This window comes from Zophobas morio, unplaced genomic scaffold, assembly GCF_036711695.1.
Source record: "Zophobas morio isolate AGI-343-1 ecotype UQ-CSIRO unplaced genomic scaffold, CSIRO_AGI_Zmor_V1 ptg000041l, whole genome shotgun sequence".
NCBI lineage: Eukaryota > Metazoa > Arthropoda > Insecta > Coleoptera > Tenebrionidae > Zophobas > Zophobas morio.
The window spans coordinates 2656092-2673168 of record NW_026972146.1 but is presented as its reverse complement, the minus strand read 5'-3'; the positions used below and the strand labels follow the sequence as shown (position 1 = coordinate 2673168).

The following is a 17077-nucleotide window of genomic DNA, read 5'->3' as shown; positions in this document are numbered from 1 at the left end:
GTCTCAAGATTTCTCAAGACTTCTCTAGATTTTTTAGAATTTCTTAAGGTTTCGTGGTTCGAGATTTCTATATTTTTTCAAAATTTTTCACGATTTCTCAAGAATCTTCAAGATTTCTCAACACTTCTATGAGATTTTTTCGAGTTTTCAATGAGTTTCTGGAGGTTTCTCAAAGTTTCAAGATTTCGAAATTTCGAGATTTCCATATTTCGAAATTTCAAGGTCCAAGATTTCTCAAAATTTCTCAAGATTTCCCTGAATTTCTCAAGATTTCTCAACATTTCTTGACGATCCCAGGTTTCGAGATTTTTCAAAAACTGTTCGAGGCATTAAAGAGGTTTCTCGAGACTTCTCAAAAATTTCTCACGATTTGTCAAAATTCCTTAAAGTTTACAAGTTACGAGATTTCTCATGATTTCTCTTGAGATTTCTCCGAAAATTCCGCGAGATGTCCTGCAGATTTCTCAGGATTTCTCCAATTTTCTCATGGTGTCTCAAGTATGCTCAAGACTTCTCTAGATTTCTTTGAATTTCTCGAGGTTTCTACGGATTCTTTCAAGATTTTTCAGAATTTCTCTGAGATTACTCAAGATTTCTTCGAGACAATCTTGAGGTTTCTCGACACTTCGTAGGGTTACTCAGGATTTTTTGAGATTTCTTAAAGTTTACAGGTTGAAGATTTCTGAACACTTTTCAGGATTTCTTAGGATTTCTTTAAATTTCTTAGGGTGTCTCAAGATTTCTCAAGACTTCTCTAGATTTTTTAGAATTTCTTAAGGTTTCGTGGTTCGAGATTTCTATATTTTTTCAAAATTTTTCACGATTTCTCAAGAATCTTCAAGATTTCTCAACACTTCTATGAGATTTTATCGAGTTTTCAATAAGTTTCTGGAGGTTTCTCGAAGTTTCAAGATTTCGAAATTTCGAGATTTTCAGATTTCGAAATTTCAAGGTCCAAGATTTCTCAAAATTTCTCAAGATTTCCCTGAATTTCTCAAGATTTCTCAACATTTCTTGACGTTCCCAGGTTTCGAAATTTCTCAAAAACTGTTCGAGACATTTAAAGGTTTCTCGAGACTTCTTAAAAATTTCTCACGATTTCTCAGGATTCCTTAAAGTTTACAAGTTACGAGATTTCTCATGATTTCTCTTGAGATTTCTCCGAAAATTCCGCGAGATGTCCTGCAGATTTCTCAGGATTTCTCCAATTTTCTCATGGTGTCTCAAGTATGCTCAAGACTTCTCTAGATTTCTTTGAATTTCTCGAGGTTTCTCCGGATTCTTTCAAGATTTCACAGAATTTCTCTGAGATTACTCAAGATTTCTTCGAGACAATCTTGAGGTTTCTCGACACTTCGTAGGATTACTCAGGATTTTTTGAGATTTCTTAAAGTTTACAGATTGCAGATTTCTCGACACTTCAGGATTTCTCACGATTTCTTCAAATTTCTTAGGATGTCTCAAGATTTCTCAAGACTTCTATAGATTTTTTAGAATTTCTTAAGGTTTCGTGGTTCGAGATTTCTATATTTTTTCAAAATTTTTCACGATTTCTCAAGAATCTTCAAGATTTCTCAACACTTCTATGAGATTTTATCGAGTTTTCAATAAGTTTCTGGAGGTTTCTCGAAGTTTCAAGATTTCGAAATTTCGAGATTTTCAGATTTCGAAATTTCAAGGTCCAAGATTTCTCAAAATTTCTCAAGATTTCCCTGAATTTCTCAAGATTTCTCAACATTTCTTGACGTTCCCAAGTTTCGAGATTTCTCAAAAACTGTTCGAGACATTTAGGAGGTTTCTCGAGACTTCTCAAAAATTTCTCACGATTTGTCAAAATTCCTTAAAGTTTACAAGTTACGAGATTTCTCATGATTTCTCTTGAGATTTCTCCGAAAATTCCGCGAGATGTCCTGCAGATTTCTCAGGATTTCTCCAATTTTCTCATGGTGTCTCAAGTATGCTCAAGACTTCTCTAGATTTCTTTGAATTTCTCGAGGTTTCTCCGGATTCTTTCAAGATTTCACAGAATTTCTCTGAGATTACTCAATATTTCTTCGAGACAATATTGAAGTTTCTCGACACTTCCTAGGTTACTCAGGATTTTTTGAGATTTCTTAAAGTTTACAGATTGCAGATTTCTCGACACTTTTCAGGATTTCTCAGGATTTCTTCAAATTTCTTAGGATGTCTCAAGATTTCTCAAGACTTCTCTAGATTTTTTAGAATTTCTTAAGGTTTCGTGGTTCGAGATTTCTATATTTTTTCAAAAATTTTCACGATTTCTCAAGAATCTTCAAGATTTCTCAAGACTTCTATGCGATTTTTTCGAGTTTTCAATAAGTTTCTGGAGGTTTCTCGAAGTTTCAAGATTTCGAAATTTCGAGATTTTCAGATTTCGAAATTTCAAGGTCCAAGATTTCTCAAAATTTCTCAAGATTTCCCTGAATTTCTCAAGATTTCTCAACATTTCTTGACGTTCCCAGGTTTCGAGATTTCTCAAAAACTGTTCGAGGCATTTAAGAGGTTTCTCGAGACTTCTCAAAAATTTCTCACGATTTGTCAAAATTCCTTAAAGTTTACAAGTTACGAGATTTCTCATGATTTCTCTTGAGATTTCTCCGAAAATTCCGCGAGATGTCCTGCAGATTTCTCAGGATTTCTCCAATTTTCTCATGGTGTCTCAAGTATGCTCAAGACTTCTCTAGATTTCTTTGAATTTCTCGAGGTTTCTACGGATTCTTTCAAGATTTTTCAGAATTTCTCTGAGATTACTCAAGATTTCTTCGAGACAATCTTGAGGTTTCTCGACACTTCGTAGGGTTACTCAGGATTTTTTGAGATTTCTTAAAGTTTACAGGTTGCAGATTTCTGAACACTTTTCAGGATTTCTTAGGATTTCTTTAAATTTCTTAGGGTGTCTCAAGATTTCTCAAGACTTCTCTAGATTTTTTAGAATTTCTTAAGGTTTCGTGGTTCGAGATTTCTATATTATTTCAAAATTTTTCACGATTTCTCAAGAATCTTCAAGATTTCTCAACACTTCTATGAGATTTTATCGAGTTTTCAATAAGTTTCTGGAGGTTTCTCGAAGTTTCAAGATTTCGAAATTTCGAGATTTTCAGATTTCGAAATTTCAAGGTCCAAGATTTCTCAAAATTTCTCAAGATTTCCCTGAATTTCTCAAGATTTGTCAACATTTCTTGATGTTCCCAGGTTTCGAGATTTTTCAAAAACTGTTCGAGGCATTTTAGAGGTTTCTCGAGACTTCTCAAAAATTTCTCATGATTTCTCAGGATTCCTTAAAGTTTACAAGTTACGAGATTTCTCAGGATTTCTCCAATTTTCTCATGGTGTCTCAAGTATGCTCAAGACTTCTCTAGATTTCTTTGAATTTCTCGAGGTTTCTACGGATTCTTTCAAGATTTTTCAGAATTTCTCTGAGATTACTCAAGATTTCTTCGAGACAATCTTGAGGTTTCTCGACACTTCGTAGGGTTACTCAGGATTTTTTGAGATTTCTTAAAGTTTACAGGTTGCAGATTTCTGAACACTTTTCAGGATTTCTTAGGATTTCTTTAAATTTCTTAGGGTGTCTCAAGATTTCTCAAGACTTCTCTAGATTTTTTAGAATTTCTTAAGGTTTCGTGGTTCGAGATTTCTATATTATTTCAAAATTTTTCACGATTTCTCAAGAATCTTCAAGATTTCTCAACACTTCTATGAGATTTTATCGAGTTTTCAATAAGTTTCTGGAGGTTTCTCGAAGTTTCAAGATTTCGAAATTTCGAGATTTTCAGATTTCGAAATTTCAAGGTCCAAGATTTCTCAAAATTTCTCAAGATTTCCCTGAATTTCTCAAGATTTGTCAACATTTCTTGATGTTCCCAGGTTTCGAGATTTTTCAAAAACTGTTCGAGGCATTTTAGAGGTTTCTCGAGACTTCTCAAAAATTTCTCATGATTTCTCAGGATTCCTTAAAGTTTACAAGTTACGAGATTTCTCAGGATTTCTCCAATTTTCTCATGGTGTCTCAAGTATGCTCAAGACTTCTCTAGATTTCTTTGAATTTCTCGAGGTTTCTACGGATTCTTTCAAGATTTTTCAGAATTTCTCTGAGATTACTCAAGATTTCTTCGAGACAATCTTGAGGTTTCTCGACACTTCGTAGGGTTACTCAGGATTTTTTGAGATTTCTTAAAGTTTACAGGTTGCAGATTTCTGAACACTTTTCAGGATTTCTTAGGATTTCTTGAAATTTCTTAGGGTGTCTCAAGATTTCTCAAGACTTCTCTAGATTTTTTAGAATTTCTTAAGGTTTCGTGGTTCGAGATTTCTATATTATTTCAAAATTTTTCACGATTTCTCAAGAATCTTCAAGATTTCTCAAGACTTCTATGCGATTTTTTCGAGTTTTCAATAAGTTTCTGGAGGTTTCTCGAAGTTTCAAGATTTCGAAATTTCGAGATTTTCAGATTTCGAAATTTCAAGGTCCAAGATTTCTCAAAATTTCTCAAGATTTCCCTGAATTTCTCAAGATTTCTCAACATTTCTTGACGATCCTAGGTTTCGAGATTTCTCAAAAACTGTTCGAGACATTTAAAGGTTTCTCGAGACTTCTTAAAAATTTCTCACGATTTCTCAGGATTCCTTAAAGTTTACAAGTTACGAGATTTCTCATGATTTCTCTTGAGATTTCTCCGAAAATTCCGCGAGATGTCCTGCAGATTTCTCAGGATTTCTCCAATTTTCTCATGGTGTCTCAAGTATGCTCAAGACTTCTCTAGATTTCTTTGAATTTCTCGAGGTTTCTCCGGATTCTTTCAAGATTTTTCAGAATTTCTCTGAGATTACTCAAGATTTCTTCGAGACAATCTTGAGGTTTCTCGACACTTCCAAGGATTACTCAGGATTTTTTGAGATTTCTTAAAGTTTACAGATTGCAGATTTCTCGACACTTCAGGATTTCTCACGATTTCTTCAAATTTCTTAGGATGTCTCAAGATTTCTCAAGACTTCTCTAGATTTTTTAGAATTTCTTAAGGTTTCGTGGTTCGAGATTTCTATATTTTTTCAAAATTTTTCACGATTTCTCAAGAATCTTCAAGATTTCTCAACACTTCTATGAGATTTTTTCGAGTTTTCAATCAGTTTCTGGAGGTTTCTCAAAGTTTCAAGATTTCGAAATTTCGAGATTTCCAGATTTCGAAATTTCAAGGTCCAAGATTTCTCAAAATTTCTCAAGATTTCCCTGAATTTCTCAAGATTTCTCAACATTTCTTGACGTTCCCAGGTTTCGAGATTTCTCAGAAACTGTTCGAGACATTTAAAGGTTTCTCGAGACTTCTTAAAAATTTCTCACGATTTCTCAGGATTCCTTAAAGTTTACAAGTTACGAGATTTCTCATGATTTCTCTTGAGATTTCTCCGAAAATTCCGCGAGATGTCCTGCAGATTTCTCAGGATTTCTCCAATTTTCTCATGGTGTCTCAAGTATGCTCAAGACTTCTCTAGATTTCTTTGAATTTCTCGAGGTTTCTACGGATTCTTTCAAGATTTTTCAGAATTTCTCTGAGATTACTCAAGATTTCTTCGAGACAATCTTGAGGTTTCTCGACACTTCGTAGGGTTACTCAGGATTTTTTGAGATTTCTTAAAGTTTACAGATTGGAGATTTCTCGACACTTTTCAGGATTTCTCAGGATTTCTTCAAATTTCTTAGGGTGTCTCAAGATTTCTCAAAACTTCTCTAGATTTTTTAGAATTTCTTAAGGTTTCGTGGTTCGACATTTCTATATTTTTTCATCATTTTTTACGATTTCTCAAAAATCTTCAAGATTTCTTAAGACTTCTACGAGATTTTGTTTTAGTTTTCTACGAGTTTCTTGAGATTTTTCAAGATTTCTCGAGGTTTCTTAAAGTTTCAAGATTTCGAAATTTCGAGATTTCCAGATTTCGAAATTTCAAGGTCAAAGATTTCCTTGAATTTCTCAAGATTTCTCAGGATTTGTCGACATTTCTAGACGTTCCCAGGTATCGAGATTTCGAGATTTCTCGAATTGTTCGAGATATTTTAGAGGTTTCTCGAGACTTCTCAAAAATTTCTCACGATTTCTCGGGATTCCTTAAAGTTTACAAGTTACGAAATTTCTCAAGATTTCTCAGGATTTTTCCAAGTTTCTCATGGTATCTTAAGTATGCTCAAGACTTCTCTAGATTTCTTAGAATTTCTCGGAGTTTCTCGGGATTTTTTCAAGATTTCCCAGAATTTCTCAACATTTCTCAGGATTTCTCAACATTTCTAGACGTTTCCAGGTTTCGAGATTTTGAAATTTCTCAAAATGTTTTCGAGATATTCTTGAGGTCCTCGACACCTCCCAGGATTTCTCAGGATTTCTTAAAGTTTATAGGTTACGAAATTTCCCACGATTTCTCTGAGATTTCTCCGAAAATTCATCGAGATTTCCTGAAGAATTCTCAAAATTTCTCAGGATTTCTTCAAATTTCTTAGGGTGCCTCAAAACTTTTCAAGACTTCTCAAAGTTTCTCAGAATTTCTTAAGGTTTCTTCGCCCAAATTTCTATATTTTTTCAAAATTTTTCACGATTTCTCAAGATTCTTTAAAATTTCTCAAGAATCCTACGAGATTTCTCGCGGTTTCTCGAGGTTTTTCAAGATCCAAGATTTCTCAAGATTTCTAAGGATTTGTCAACAATTCTAGACGTTCCCAGGTTTCGATATTTCGAGATTTCTCACGATTTCTTCGAGACATTTTAGAGGTTATTCGAGACTTCTCAAAATCTCTTAGGAGTTCTCAGTTTACAGGTTACGAGATTTCTCAAGATTTTCTGAAAATTTCTCAGGATTTCTCCAATTTTCTCATAGTATCTTAAGTATTCTCAAGACTTCTCTAGATTTCTTAGAATTTCTCAAGGTTTCATGGTTTCAAGATTTCGAGATTTCTCAAATTTTTCAATATTGCTCAATTTTACCCAAGATTTCTCAAGATTACTCAAGATTTCCTATGATTTCTCAAGATTTCACAAAATTTATGAAAATAGAAATTCAAAATTTTTGAGAAATCTCAAAAATTTTCAAAGGTTTCGAAGTTTCTAGAGTTTGAGATTTCTCAAAATTTTTCAAGATTACTCAATATTTTTCAAAATTTCTCAAGATTTCACTGGATTTCTCAAGATTTCCCCAAAATTTCTCGACGTTTTTCGAGCCTTCTCAAGATTTTTCAAGATTTATCATGATTTCTTAGGACATTTCAAGGTTTCTCAACATTTCTTAGGATTTTTCGAGATTTCTCAAGGTTTCTATGTTTCGATATTTTGAGATTTCTCAAATTTTTCTTAAATTTCTCAAGATTTCTCATCCTTTCTCAACAATTCTCAGAATTTCTCAAGATTTTTCAAAATTTATCAAGATTTCTGAAAATTTCTCAGGGGTTCTCAAGATTTTTCAAGGCTTCGAAGTTTCTAGAGTTCGATATTTCTCAAAATTGTTCCAGAGTTCACAATGTTTCTCAAAATTTCTCAAGATTTATCAAGACTTATTAAGATTACACAAGATTTCTCAAAGTTGTTCCAGAGTTCTCAATGTTTCTCAAAATTTCTCAAGATTTATCAAGACTTATTAAGGTAACACAAGATTTTTCAAGACTTCTCATTCTTCTCAAGATTCACATGATTTTTCAAGATTTCTCAACATTTCCTAGTATTTCTCGGGATTTCTCAAGGTTTCTATATTTCAAGATTTCTTATCATTTCTCAACAATTCTCAGGATTTTTCAAGATTCCTTAAAATTTATCAAGATTTATGAAAATCTTGAGAACGCTCGAAAAACATCAAAAAATTTCGAGGAAATCTTGTGAAATCTAAAGAAATCTTGAATAATCTTGATAAGTCTTGATAAATCTTGAGAAATTTTTACATATTGAGAAATGTTGAAAAATTTTGTGAAATCTGGAACCCTCGAAACTTCAAAACGTTGAAAAAACTTGAGAAACCCTGAGAAATTTTCATCTTGATAAATTTCCGATAAAAAGAAACCTTGAGTAATCTTGCAGTCTTGATAAACTTTGAGAAATTTTGAGAAATATTGAGAAATCTTGAGAAATTTTCATAAATCTTGATAAATTTTGAGGAATCCTGGAAATTGTTGAGAAATGATGAGAAATTTTAAGAAATTTTAAGAAATTTTGAGAAATCTCGAAATCTTGAAATATAGAAACCTTGAGAAATGCCGAGAAATGTTGAACAATCTTGAAAAATCCTGAGAATCTTGAGAATGTTGAGAAATCTTGAGAAACCTTGAAATGTTCTGAGAAATCATGATAAATCTTGAAAACTCTTGACAAGACTCGAAACAGGTCGAGAAATTTCAGGGAAATCTTGCGAATTCTTGTGAAACCTAGAAAAATCTTGATAAATCTTGATACATTTTGAGAAATCTCCGACTCTAGAAATTTCGAAACCTTTAAAAATTCTACGAAACCTTGAGAAATTTTATAATCTTGATAAATTTTAAGAAATTTTGAGAAATCTCCAAAATCTGGAAACACAGAAACCTTGAGAAATCCCGAGAAATCCTGACAAATGTTGAGAAATCTTGAGAAATCCTGAGAATCTTGAGAATGATAAAAAATCTTGAGAAACCTTGAAATGTCCTGAGAAGTCATGATAAATCTTGAAAAATCTTGAGAAGTCTTCAGAAAACTTGAAAAGTCTTGCGAAGGCTCGAAAAACGTCGAGAACTTTCGGGAAATCGTGTGAAATCTAGAGCAACCTTGAGTAATCTTGAAGTCTTGATAAATTTTGAGAAATTTTGAGAAATCTTAAAAAATTTTGAGAAATTTCGAACTCTAGAAACTTCGAAATCTTGAGAAACCCTGAGAAATTTTCATAAATCTTGAGAAATGTTGAGGAATCTTGGGAAATCCTGAGAATTCTTGAGAAATGATGAGAAATCTTGAGAAATGTTGAACTCTCGAAACTTCAAAACGTTGAAAAATCTTGAGAAACCCTGAGAAATTTTCAAAAATCTTGATAAATTTCCGATAAAAAGAAACTTTGAGTAATCTTGCAGTCTTGATAAACTTTGAGAAATTTTGAGAAATATTGAGAACTCTTGAAAAATTTTGAGAAATCTCGAACTGTAGAAATTTCCAAACCTCTAAAAACCCTACGAAACCTTGAGAAATTTTGATAATCTTGATAAATTTTAAGAAATTTTGAGAAATCTCAAAATCTTGAAATATAGAAACCTTGAGAAATCCCGAGAAATCCTGAGAAATTTTGAGAAATCTTGAAAAATCCTGAGAAATCATGATAAATCTTGAAAATTCTTGAGAAGGCTCGAACAAGGTCGAGAAATTTCAGGGAAATCTTGAGAAATCTTGTGAGATCTAGAGAAATCTTGAATAATGTTGATAAGTCTTGATAAATCTTGAAAAATTTTGAGAAATATTGAGAACTCTTGAAAAATTTTGAGAAATCTCGAACTCTAGAAATTTCCAAATCTTTAAAAACCCAACGAAACCTTGAGAAATTTTGATAATCTTGATAAATTTTAAGAAACTTTGAGAAATCTCGAAATCTGGAAACACAGAAACCTTGAGAAATCCTGACAAATGTTGAGAAATCTTGAGAAATCCTGAGAATCCTGCGAATGATGAAAAATCTTGAGAAGTCTTCAAAGATCTTGCGAAGGCTCGAAAATCAGCGAAATCTTGTGAAATATAGAGAAACCTTGAGTACGTGGCCGAATTGTCACTTTCATATTTTTTCGACGTGTCATGACCTCCAGAGTACGAAAAAAATGGTCTCCCATTTCCGTCTGTCATTTTTATTAGACAAGTAATCTCCGAACCTACTGTATGTAAATTAGGAATATCATCTAGATGGTTAAAAGTTTGGATTTTCATCCCCACCACCAATGCGATGACGTCATCTCAAAATTTTGCTGAATAAATTCTATCCAAAATCTGCAAAATATGATGAGTCTAAACTTGTGATTTATTATTCCATTAAAAGTTTTTAAATTTCTTATACAGGGTGACTCATAAAAATTAACGAATGAGTCAATTAATTTTATTGATTAAGTTATCCTTAGTACTACACTGCACCTATCCGAAGTGATATGCGTGTCTTTGCAAAAAATGTTGATAACGTCATCACAAAATTTTGTAAAGGGAAACCTCATTTCGAATGTACACCCAGCACACTTCTTTACATTTACTTTTAATTCAAAAGTTCACGTTGCAAATTTTGTCCAAAATCACCTTCGTTAAACTACTGAAAAGCACGTGCCGGCGCCTAGGGTTGACAGTTCTTAATAAAGATAACGTTTACTTAACACTTCCACCCGCCGTGTCTACCTCAATTCATTAATTCCCGTCACGTTTTTACCTTTGTAGCGAGCCAAACGTGCCCAGTCCGTCCCTGCCCGTCTGCGAGAAAGATGGCATTGTGAAAGGCAGGTGGTGGGCGCCAATGAATGGACATCGTATTTGCTACAAAAGGCGATGCGTGATTGTTGATCAGTCCCCCGGCTTTTACTTCTTCGGACCGAATTTCCAACTTCCTCGCATTCACCACACAAATAAATCCCCAACCTCGTTTCTGGGTCCACGGCGGCGACATTCTTCGCACCGCCGCATTTTATGCCGCCATTACCCGCGCTAATTTCGTTTATTTACAACCACGGCTTTACGACGTCGAAATTATTTACATTTTCGGAATTTTTACGACGCTCGCGTACCTGGCCACCGTGCGTTACGACTTAGTAAATAAACAAACGACGCAGTGTGGCTGTCTCGCTCTAGCACACGCGCTGCAGCGTGTGCCGCTCCGTCTGGATGGCGGCGCGGCGCGCCGCGACCTTCGCCCTTATCGCGGATTTCGGTAAGGGTTCGGCGTGGAATGTATCTGGCACGCTGCCCGCGTTTACGTAACGCCACAATGGTCGTAATTTTCGGATCATAATATGCACTTACCTAAATAAAATGGGTTTTCTCGTTATGTCGAGATTTAAGAGCTGCGAATTTGCATGTCTGGATTTTACGTCAGGCAGGTCGAAAATAACGGACGGTTTTTTCGGTGGCGGGCGCCACGGAGCTCTTCAAAAATAAGCAATTGGCTGAAAATTGAATTGTTTGGAGCTAAAACGGGCTTGTTTGTTCTTGAAATGGCGATTCGGTGGAGTGTTACGACGGGCGATAATTTATTCAATTAGCGGTGGCGTACCAGTCGGATCACATATTATATGCATTAGTGGTGGAATTGGATGATTGCAGGAAACTAGCTGGGAGTGATGCCTGTCGCAGAAAGCGAATCGTGGGTAATCAATAGTGTTATGCACGGGTGGATGATGGATGGTGATTGGAGATGGGGAAACACAAAACCGAAGAAAAATTGCAGACGAGAATAATACGAAACAACAGAAATGCACATATCATTAAAAAAATTATAATAAAAAAATAATAAAATTGAGGGATACAGATCTCGACGCGCTGATTCCAAAAATATAGCAAGTTCATGGTCCCGTTCTAAAAGTTTCTTAAAAAACGACGAATTTTTGAAATTTCGATAAATTGGGCATTTCGTACCGATTTTTTCGAAAATGTCGCTCCGCGACCATCAACAGGCTATATTTTTGGAATCAGCACGTCGAGATCTACGTCCCTGAATTTTTTCAGAATTTTTAGACGACTTTTTTAAAAGTGAAAATTTTCCAATGGTCCCCCCTTCTTCAAATTTCGGCCAAATTTTGACATTTTCGAAACCTAACTGAGTACATTTTCTTGTAGATTTCGAGCCCTAGAACTCACTTCCGGCCTCGATTCTTTGATAGCTGCAACCGTTTTTCCAGAATCGACAATTGAAATATCGAAATTTTTGAAAATTCGATAAATTAGGCATTTCGTACCGATTTTTTCGAAAATATCGCTCCGCGACCATCAACAGGCTATATTTTTGGAATCAGCACGTCGAGATCTACGTCCCTGAATTTTTTCAGAATTTTTAGACGACTTTTTTAAAAGTGAAAATTTTTTAATGGTCCCCCCTTCTTCAAATTTCGGCCAAATTTTGACATTTTCGAAACCTAACAGAGTACATTTTCTTGTAGATTTCGAGCCCTAGAACTCACTTCCGGCCTCGATTCTTTGGCAGCTGCAACCGTTTTTCCAGAATTGACAATTGAAATATCGAAATTTTTGAAAATTCAATAAATTAGGCATTTCCTACCGATTTTTTCGAAAACATCGCTCCGCGACCATCAACAGGCTATATTTTTGGAATCAGCACGTCGAGATCTACGTCCCTGAATTTTTTCAGAATTTTTAGACGACTTTTTTAAAAGTGAAAATTTTCCAATGGTCCCCCCTTCTTCAAATTTTGGCCAAATTTTGACATTTTCGAAACCTAACTGAGTACATTTTCTTTTAGATTTCGAGCTGTAGAACTCACTACTGGCCTCGATTCTTTGATAGCTGCAACCGTTTTTCCAGAATCGACGGTTGAAATATCGAAATTTTTGAAATTTCGAAAAATTAGGCATTTCGTACCGATTTTTTCGAAAATGTCGTTACGCGACCATCAACAGACTATATTTTTGGAATCAGCACGTCGAGATCTACGTCCCTGAATTTTTTCAGAATTTTTAGACGACTTTTTTAAAAGTGAAAATTTTCCAATGGTCCCCCCTTCTTCAAATTTCGGCCAAATTTTGACATTTTCGAAACCTAACTGAGTACATTTTCTTGTAGATTTCGAGCCCTAAAACTCAGTTCCGGCCTCGATTCTTTGATAGCTGCAACCGTTTTTCCAGAATCGACAATTGAAATATCGAAATTTTTGAAAATTCGATAAATTAGGCATTTCGTACCGATTTTTTCGAAAACATCGCTCCGCGACCATCAACAGGCTATATTTTTGGAATCAGCACGTAGAGATCTACGTCCCTGAATTTTTTCAGAATTTTTAGACGACTTTTTTAAATGTGAAAATTTTCCAATGGTCCCCCCTTCTTCAAATTTCGGCCAAATTTTGACATTTTCGAAACCTAACTGAGTACATTTTCTTGTAGATTTCGAGCCCTAGAACTCACTTCCGGCCTCGATTTTTGATAGCTGCAACCGTTTTTCCAGAATCGACAATTGAAATATCGAAATTTTTGAAAATTCCAAAAATTAGGCATTTCGTAACGATTTTTTCGAAAACATCGCTCCGCGACCATCAACAGGCTATATTTTCGGAATCAGCACGTCGAGATCTACGTCCCTGAATTTTTTCAGAATTTTTAGACGACTTTTTTAAAAGTGAAAATTTTCCAATGGTCCCCCCTTCTTCAAATTTCGGCCAAATTTTGACATTTTCGAAACCTAACTGAGTACATTTTCTTGTAGATTTCGAGCCCTAGAACTCACTTCCGGCCTCGATTCTTTGATAGCTGCAACCGTTTTTCCAGAATCGACAATTGAAATATCGAAATTTTTGAAAATTCGATAAATTAGGCATTTCGTACCGATTTTTTCGAAAATGTCGCTGCGCGACCATCAACAGGCTATATTTTTGGAATCAGCACGTCGAGATCTACGTCCCTGAATTTTTTCAGAATTTTTAGACGACTTTTTTAAAAGTGAAAATTTTCCAATGGTCCCCCCTTCTTCAAATTTCGGCAAAGTTTTGACATTTTCGAAACCTAACTGAGTACCTTTTCTTGTAGATTTCGAGCCCTAGAACTCACTTCCGGCCTCGATTCTTCGATAGCTACAACCGTTTTTCCAGAATCGACAATTGAAATATCGAAATTTTTGAAAATTCGATAAATTAGGCAATTCGTACCGATTTTTTCGAAAATGTCGCTCCGCGACCATCAACAGGCTATATTTTTGGAATCAGCACGTCGAGATCTACGTCCCTGAATTTTTTCAGAATTTTTAGACGACTTTTTTAAAAGTGAAAATTTTCCAATGGTCCCCCCTTCTTCAAATTTCGGCCAAATTTTGACGTTTTAGAAACCCAACTGAGTACATTTTCTTGTAGATTTCGAGCCCCAGAACTCACTTCCGGCCTCGATTTTTTGATAGCTGCAATCGTTTTTCCAGAATCGACAATTGAAATATTGAAATTTTTGAAAATTCGATAAATTAGGCATTTCGTACCGATTTTTTCGAAAATATCGCTCCGCGACCATCAACAGGCTATATTTTTGGAATCAGCACGTCGAGATCTACGTCCCTGAATTTTTTCAGAATTTTTAGACTACTTTTTTAAAAGTGAAAATTTTTCAATGGTCCCCCCTTCTTCAAATTTCGGCCAAATTTTGACATTTTCGAAACCTAACTGAGTACATTTTCTTGTAGATTTCGAGCCCTAGAACTCACTTCCGGCCTCGATTCTTTGATAGCTGCAACCGTTTTTCCAGAATCGACAATTGAAATATCGAAATTTTTGAAATTTCGATAAATTAGACATTTCGTACCGATTTTTTCGAAAATGTCCCTCCGCGACCATCAACAGGCTATATTTTTGGAATCAGCACGCCGAGATCTACGTCCCTGAATTTTTTCAGAATTTTTAGACGACTTTTTTAAAAGTGAAAATTTTCCAATGGTCCCCCCTTCTTCAAATTTCGGCCAAATTTTGACATTTTCGTAACCCAACAGAGTACATTTTCTTGTAGATTTCGAGCCCTAGAACTCACTTCCGGCCTCGTTTCTTCGATAACTGCAACCGTTTTCCCAGAATTGACCGTTGAAACATCGAAATTTTTAGAAATGTGCAAAAATTCTCATTTCAATCCGATTCTAGCCAATGTTTTGCTCAAGGACCATAACCATTCTATGTTTGATGACTGCAAACGTTTTCCCAGAATCGACCGTTGAAATATCGAAATTTTTAAGAAGTCTAGAAAAATCCTGAGAAATCCTGAGAAGTTTCGGGAAACCTCCTGAATGTCTCGAAGAAATCTTGAGAAATCTCGAAATCTCGAAACCGGGAAACGTTTAGAAATGTTGAGAAATTTTGGGAAATCTTGAAAAAAACCCGAGAAACTTTAAAAAATTCATTTAGAGAGGTCTTGAGAATACTTAAAACACCATGAGAAAATTGGAGAAATCCTGAGAAACCTTTAGGAATTCTCAAGGAATTTTTGAAGAAATCACAGAGAAATCTTAAGAAATCTGGTAGCGTGTAGACTTTAAGAAATCCTGAGAAACCCTGAGAAATTTTAAGAAGTTTCGAGAAACCCTAAAATGTCTCGAAGAAATCTTGAGAAGTCTCTAAATCTCGAAACCTGTGAACGTCTAGAATTGTTGAGAAATCTTGAGAAATTCTGGAAAATCTTGAAAAATCCTGATAAATCTTGGGAAGTCTTGGAAATCTTGGATTGTGAAATTTCGAACTTTGAGAAACCTCGAGAAATCTTAAAAACCTGGAGAAAGCGCGAGAAATCTCATAGAATTCTTGAGAAATCTTGAACAATTTTGAGAAATAGTGACAAATTTTGAAAAAATATGGAAAATTTGAGAAATCTTGAAAAATGTTGAGAAATCTCGAAATCCAGAAACTTTGAAACCTTGAAAAATATTGAGAAACCCTGAGAAATTTTCATAAATCTTGATAATTGTCATAAGTGTCGAGAAATCTCAAGAATGTCTCGAAGAAATCTGAACAAATCTCGAAATCTTGAAACCCGAAAACGTCTAGAAATGTTGAGTAATCTTGCGAAATGTTGAAAAATTTTGAGAAATTCTGGGAAATCTTGAAAAAATCCCGAGAAAACTTGAGGAGTCTTGAGAAATCTTGGAATCCTGAAATTTCGGAATCTCGAAACTTCGAAAGTTTCTAACAAATCTTGAGAAATCTCGATAAATCCTGAGGAATCCTGAGGATTATTGAGAAATTTTAAGAGGTTTTTGAGAAATCTCGAAATATAAATAGAAACCTTGAGAAATTCTGAGAAATCTTGAGAATGATGAGAAAGCTTCAAAAACCTTGAAAAATCCCAAGAAATCATGATAAATCTTGACAAATCTTGAGTAGTCTTCCGAAATTTAAAATTGGTTCAATAAATCTTGAAAAATCTCGTGAAATCTAGAGAAACCTTGTAATCTTGAAATCTTGAGAAATGTTCAGAAATCTTGAGAAATCCTGAGAATCTTGAGAATGATGAGAAATTTTGAGAAGCTTTGAAATATCATGATAAATCTTGAAAAATCTTGAGCAGGCTCGAAAAACATCGAGAACCTTCGGGGAAATCTTGTGAAATCTAGAGATACTTTGAATAATCTTGAAGTCTTGATAACCTTTGAAAAATTTTGAGAAATTCTGGGAAATCTTGAAAAAATCCCGAGAAAACTTGAGGAATCTTGAGAAATTTTGGAGTCCTGAAATTATGAAATCTCGACACTTCGAAAAACCTCGAGAAACCGCGAGATTTCTTGAGAAATTTCAAAGAAATTTTGAGAAATATTAAGCAATTTTTAGAAATCTTGAGGATCTCGGAAAAATCTTGAGAAATATTGGGAGATCTTGAGACATCGTGAGGAACTTTGAGTTATCTTGTGAAATTTTGAGAAATCGTGATTTTTTTTAATCTTCTTCATTGTCCTATAAACCCCTCTAAGTTTCATTAATCCTAGAGAAATCTTGAGAAAATCCAAGAAATGTCGAGAAACCTAGAGCAAGTTTCTAAAAAATCTTGAGAAATCTTGATAAATCCTGAGGAATCCTGAGAATTATTGAGAAATTTTAAGAGGTTTTTGAGAAATCTCGAAATATAAGTAGAAACCTTGAGAAATCCCGAGAAATCCTGAGAGATCCTAAGAAATCGTGAGAATCTTGAGAATGATGAGAAAGCTTCAGAAACCTTAAAATATCCTTAGAAATCATGATAAATCTTGTCAAATCTTGAGCAGTCTTCCGAAATTTAAAATTTAAAATTGGTTCAATAAATCTTGAAAAATCTCGTGAAATCTAGAGAAACCTTGTAATCTTGGGAAATCCTGAGAATCTTGAAAATGATGACAAATTTTGAGAAACCTTGAAATATCCTGAGAAATGATAAATC

The 17077-nt window shown here is 34.5% G+C and overlaps 1 protein-coding gene across 2 annotated transcripts in view; it reads right to left on the bottom strand.

Annotated features, from left to right (window-relative positions):
* LOC135140877 (DAN domain family member 5-like) overlaps positions 1-17077 on the bottom strand; it is a 53221-nt gene that overhangs the window by 25028 nt on the left and 11116 nt on the right. The window contains exon 1 of one of the 2 annotated variants that reach the window (XM_064071606.1): positions 10998-11146. The exons of the other annotated variant lie outside the window; for it this stretch is intronic. The gene's annotated coding sequence lies outside the window, so the exon portion shown is untranslated. Of the gene's footprint in view, positions 1-10997; positions 11147-17077 lie in introns of those variants that run through there. 2 annotated transcript variants of the gene reach the window in all.